Source organism: Rutidosis leptorrhynchoides, chromosome 9, assembly GCF_046630445.1.
Source record: "Rutidosis leptorrhynchoides isolate AG116_Rl617_1_P2 chromosome 9, CSIRO_AGI_Rlap_v1, whole genome shotgun sequence".
Taxonomy (NCBI): domain Eukaryota; kingdom Viridiplantae; phylum Streptophyta; class Magnoliopsida; order Asterales; family Asteraceae; genus Rutidosis; species Rutidosis leptorrhynchoides.
In genome coordinates, this window is record NC_092341.1 from 283,730,333 (window position 1) to 283,736,221 (window position 5,889).

The window sequence follows — 5,889 nt, forward strand, 5'->3', positions numbered from 1 at the left end:
CGGGTTTTCGGAAAGAATCTCATTTTCTGGATTTTTTGAGAGATGGTAAAGGTGATATGGATGTGGTGGTGGAGTAGAAGTAATGGAGGTGCGAAAGGTTTATGTTTGGCAAATGGCTAGCTATTTTGAGTACAACCGAACCACGTTTCGCTGCTTGGAGATGTAGATCTAAAGCAAGTTCTGATTCCGAGCACAGACATCGGCACTCTCAACGGAAAATAGTGAAGCATTAAAGATGAATGCTGGTCTTATTTGGGGTGCCTCACCATAATCAATTTAGGTCGATAATGCCTTAGTCATGCAATGCTCTATTAGAGATTTCAATCTAACAAGAATTCTACCTTACTTAAGCCTTATTTTTATTGACAAACATTTTAGGTTTTCAAAAATACTCTTTCGAAAAGGGTTTCTTTTTGCAAAAAAATTTTGAAATTTAGCTTAAGGACTTGGAATCTTCGTAATGGTTTATTATAATATAGCCTAAAAAGATACCAACATCCCACACTTAGACGAATATTGTCCTCAATGTTCCTAGTGTATCCCACACTTAGGAGTTTAACTTGAAGATTTAGGAATATTTGTCTAGTGTTTTAGTTGGGTGTTATCCCACACTTAGTGAAAAGCTAGGATGTGGCATAGTTTGAATCTTGAGCTAGTAGCGAAAAGAAAGAAATACCCCTAGCAGATGCGGCTGGCTTCCTTGCTTCTTTATCGGCTCATTTGTCATCCTTTATTCTCCTACTCTACTTTATTGCACTGGTTGCCTCCCGAGAAGCGCTTTTGTTTAAGGTCGTTGGCTCGACCGTAGTGATGCTTCAAAAAGCAAACATTCCTCGCTGATGGTTGTGATCTTGGTCTTCTTGAGGGAATGTGAGTCTTGATGGATAAATCCTGAGAAAGTGTCGGACCAATAGTGGTAACAGGTCCGATACTTCTCTTGAAGATCTTCTGAAAGATAAGTAGTGCGCAGTTTCAGCTCTTGATAAGTCTTGAAGTCCTATGAGAATATGATCCACAGCCCTGCTGGTTGACCCATGAATGTCAATCATAGAAGTAGTGCTGGTGTTGATGATTTCTCTAATGGGATGATCATTTCAGAGGTCTTCAAATAATGTTAGAAACTGTATCTTTAGAATCTCGAAGTCTTGAGAACGGTGATCTCCACAGTAGGAGTCGGTTGCTTTGCACATATTAGTTAAGAGATGAAGCTGGAAAGAAGTGAACAGCAATTCTGATTCGAGTATTAATTTCACCGTCTTTGAGTATATCTCCCAACATCCAGCTTTAAATGTGAAACTAGGATCTGTGGACTCGTGGAAGATACGAGATAGCTACTTCGTAACATAGGTGGCAATGTTGACTCGATCTGGTTCAAGATGAGAGAACAGATTGTTTCACCTTGCTTCCTCCATAATAGCGTCTTGTAACACTTTGATAATCAGATCAGCGTGGTGATCAATTGTTACGTAAATCACTAGTCTGTCTGGCGTGCTTTCGAAATTATCTCTATCCAGAAGAGCGAAAAGACTGTGAATATCCTCGACCATTTGCAAATCAGAGTGATAAGTCGAGCATCCGGTGGAAAGATCTGTATGCTTCCGGATGAGAGTCAGTAGTGCTCGTTGGTTTCGTGAGAACAGAAGTGCAGATCCAGCTAAGGCATTATAAACCCTAGAGTAAATGATCTTCTGATCTTGACAGAATCTTGTTTCAAGAATAGTGCGAACCACTGAATTTTGCTCTCGTTGCCTTTCTTCGTGATAGATATGATCGTGAAGAGAATTGATAAAGTCTTGAATGCGTTCTTCTAGGATTTCAACATCATTGTCTTCTCTTCGGAGATAGAGGTGGTGTTCTTCTCTGATAGCCATAATTCGTTCTGTTAAGCGTAGCAAAAAATCAATTGTTGACTTTCGGATGGCTTCGAGAATGTCTTCAAATTCATCGGTATCATTGATAAAGGTGATCATGTCTGCATATGTGGATATAACCGGAATTCGATCTGAAGAAGAGTCCGGCTCCCGGTGATCTGGTTCGGTTGGAGAGTGTGAGTTATTCAGAATGTCTTCATGTTGCTCTTCCTCGTCATCATCGGTATCTGGTTCCTCCGAGGATGCGTTTGATGAACGGGTTTCTTCAGTATTCTGATTCTCCACTTTGATACTTATAGGATCAATTTCTATAACCTTAACCTCAGCCTTGTCGGTCTTCTTCTTGAAGCGAATGATTAAACTGCGATCTTCCGTCTCAAGCCTCATTATTTCTTCATGACGCTCAGTGCTTGGAACGGGTATTGTCGCAGTTTCTTTTACGTCTTCCATTTCCTCTTCCTCCTCAGATTCCTCCTCTTCCTCTATTTCTTCGCTGGGATCCTCTTCTTCCTTTTCTGGGTCGTTTACAGACTGTGATTCGACACCCATCTCGACATCGTCAGCTAGTGGTAAAGACTCGTCATCGGAAGTGATCCGTCTGGTGGAAATAGCAAACATCTCTGCCTGTCCAGAAAGATCGGTTGGTCGGTCAATTTTGAAGGTAACTCTCTACCTATGTGATCGTAAGATCAAGGTTTGATTGTACACATCAATGACAGCCCTAGCCGTATTCATAAAAGGTCTTCCTAACACTACTGGGTTTGTGTAGGTCTTCCTTGATATCCATTACTACGAAATCCGTAGGGTACAAGAATTTGTTGACTTTCACTAAGACGTTCTCAACTATGCCTTTAGGATACCGAATTGTATGATTGGCAAGTTGGATTGTCATTTTGGTTGGTGACAAGTCTCCTAACTCTAATCTCTTGTAGAGAGAGTAGGGGATTAGGTTGATACTTACACCTAAATCTACTAGCGCATGAATGGTTCTAGATTAGTAGATTGAACACGGGAAAACGAATCGGCCTGTATCTCCTAGCTTAGGTGGTAGAGAGTTTCTGAGTAATGCAGAGCATTCTTCACTCAGTGGAATTTTGTTAGAGTCTGGTATCCTCTCCTTTATAGAAAGAAGCCTTCGGATGTATCTCTTCTGGTTGGGAACTTTGGACATGGTGTCCAGGAATCTGCCATCTAGTTTGAAGGAATCAAGCTTGGATGGTTCTCCTTGTAGCCTTCCAGGATAAGGTGCGCGAACTGGAGTTTCAGGGGTCAGCTTCTGAGTATATGTCTATTTGTTCTTGAGCCTAGTTAACCTTCTCCGTGGTTCTTCCTCTGGGATTACGGAATCCATTTGCTTTGCCTCTTCTATGTGGGGATTTTGGATAGTATTACTTAGCAATCTTCCCTGCGGTCAGGTTTCAAGGCGTTGTGATAACTGTCCGAGCTGCGTTTTCAAACTTTTGAGCAGAGCCAATTGATTTCTCATTAGTATCTCCGACTGATCTTGTCTGGCTGTAGTTCTCTGATTTAGCTGTTGTTGTCCTTGGATGAATTGAGTTAACTGATCATCAGCTCCGAGAGTGGGGTTAGCTACTTTTGTAATCTGGGTGGTAGGGGAATTTTCCTCAACTGGGGGACCAGTGAGTGGAAGTGGTTGATCGTAGGTCAATTGAGATTGTTGGGCTGGGTAAGGTGGATAGCGATAGCGGAAAGGTTGATTGCTTCGCTGAAATTGATTAACCCTAGGTGGTTGATTGAATCCGGGATTTGGTGGACGAGCTGGGTATTGGACATAACAGACTGAACAATCGGGGTTTTCGTACTCAACTTGATATTCTTCAGTAGGTTGCGGGTTGGTACAATTAACACAAGCCTGAGCTTGGTTAACCTGCTGCGGCTGCGTCTTCAATTCTCCGAGTTGTTTAGCAAGAGATTCCATCTTGTCCATGAGGGATTTGATGGCCTCCATTTGATTGTTAAGTGCGGAGAGTGGGGCAGATGATGAAGTTGTTTCACCACTGTTCCAGTCATGATGATGCATCATCATGTTTTCGAGCAATTCCCATGCTTCATCTGCGGTTTGGTTCATCGGATTCCCTTGAGCTGCTACATCGATCGTCGTCATATGATTTACCGTAAGACCATTGTAGAAGGTGCAGATTTGGGTTGACCGTTCTAGCTGGTGATTAGGGCATTTCTTCAGCAGGGTTTTGAAACGCTCCCATGCAGTGTAAAGAGATTCATCATAACTTTGTTTGAAGTTAATGATGTCATTCTTCAGCTTGGTTTGTTTAGAAGGGGGGAAATATTTGGTTAGGAATTTAGTAGCCATCTCCGTCCATGACGTGATGAAATCTTTTTCTAGTCCTTTGAACCAAGCTTGAGCATGATGAGTGAGAGAATAGGGGAACAGGTATAGCCGGACTATATCTTGTCCTATCCTAGGCTGTTTGTAGAAGTTCGAAAGAGATATAAATTTATCAAGGTGAGAATTAGGATCGTCATTCGGTAATCCATGAAACTGACAGCTATTCTGAATGAGCTGGATGATGTGATGTTTTAACTCGAACGAGTGTCCTTGAATCTCTGGAAATCTGATTGGTCCTCCTCGACCTTCAATCGAGGGTTTGGTATTTTCTGTTAAAGTAACGCGTAACGCCATTTAGTTTCTGATTCGTGCTTCCTTGCGTGCTTTAGAGATTATTACGTCTGGATCAGGTACGAATAACAACGGCCCTGGTCTAGGTCGGGTTTGGATCATACACTGAGTATGCCTTTTTTTTAATTTTTCGCAGATAAACTAAATTATAATAAGCTAAACTAAACTAAACTAATTCTACGGTAATCTAATTTGATCTAATTGTAACCTAAGTTAATCTAAGGTAATCTAATCTATGGTAGTCTAAGGTAATCTAAGGTAATCTAATCTAAGGTAATCTAGAGTAATCTAAAGTTCTTTAACTAATTAACTAACTATCCTACGGTGGAATATGTTTTTGGTTCTGGCTACTGATTCCCTAGTATTTCGGTGACAGAGCTCCGCACGAACTATTCAACAAACTAAGTGGCCAGGTCGACTACGGAGAGGCAGGATCTTTTTGGTCCCAATATAATTGGTGACTGTTCGGAAAATCCAATAACCAAGTCCGTGTATAATTGTCTTTCTTAGACACCACTAAATGCTTGTGAATAAGTTTCATAGAGAGCAGTATTACCTGATACCAGTTCCCCGACAGCGGCGCCAAAAACTAGTGACTCTCCTGATATGGCCGAAACGGACGGTTTTTAATTGCACGGTGTCGTCAGGTCGCGGCTCGCCAGGATCAACCACTCGTGGGAGAGGGTACTGTTTTAAATTTATATTTAGCGGGGCCTAAATCTTACTACACCTTATAAGTAAGGGAAGTATGACCTAAAGTCGTATTTTTGAGATATCAGTAACATCGAACCTATATTTTAGCCTAAGATAGTTAGGGAGTAGTGAATGTTTATTTTGGGATTTTCTAGTTTATAAGACAGGTAAAGTAAATGCGATAAAATTTGTAATTCAGATAAGGTTAAAGTAAGTGCATACTATGATTTCGTCAGTTATGTTGCCGAGATTATGGAATGCTGGCTCATGAATAGGCAGAGGCCTTGTATTCATTACACTAGTCCTAAACGCCATTGTGATAAGACATGTCACTGGTTATTGCGTTAGGATTGAAGATAATAGACAGCAACGTCCCTTACCCCCGACGCCCGTGCAGTCTGACTACAGGCATACACGTTCAGACGGCTCATCCAATTGAGCGACTCGGTTGGGTGACGTATTAACATTCCAAAATGGTCTAAACTTTCTTAAGCATAATAAAATACATGGTTTACCATATCCGAGAGACGTGATGTGTTTCAATGCTTTCGTTAATGATTGGTAAAACATAGTTAGGCCCTTAAAAAAAGTTCAACCATAAAGAACACCATGGCTAAGTTAAGTTGACTTCCATGAACACGTTCGGTTATCCTAACGGTCCAATCC

General features: G+C 41.3%; 1 non-coding gene across 1 annotated transcript; it reads left to right on the plus strand.

Moving 5' to 3' along the window:
• The first annotated feature begins 4,048 nt into the window (after nt 1–4,048).
• Nucleotides 4,049–4,155, plus strand: LOC139869857 (small nucleolar RNA R71). Its single transcript, XR_011766431.1, has one exon. It is a non-coding gene; the product is annotated as a small nucleolar RNA R71 (small nucleolar RNA).
• Nucleotides 4,156–5,889: the final 1,734 nt, after the last annotated feature.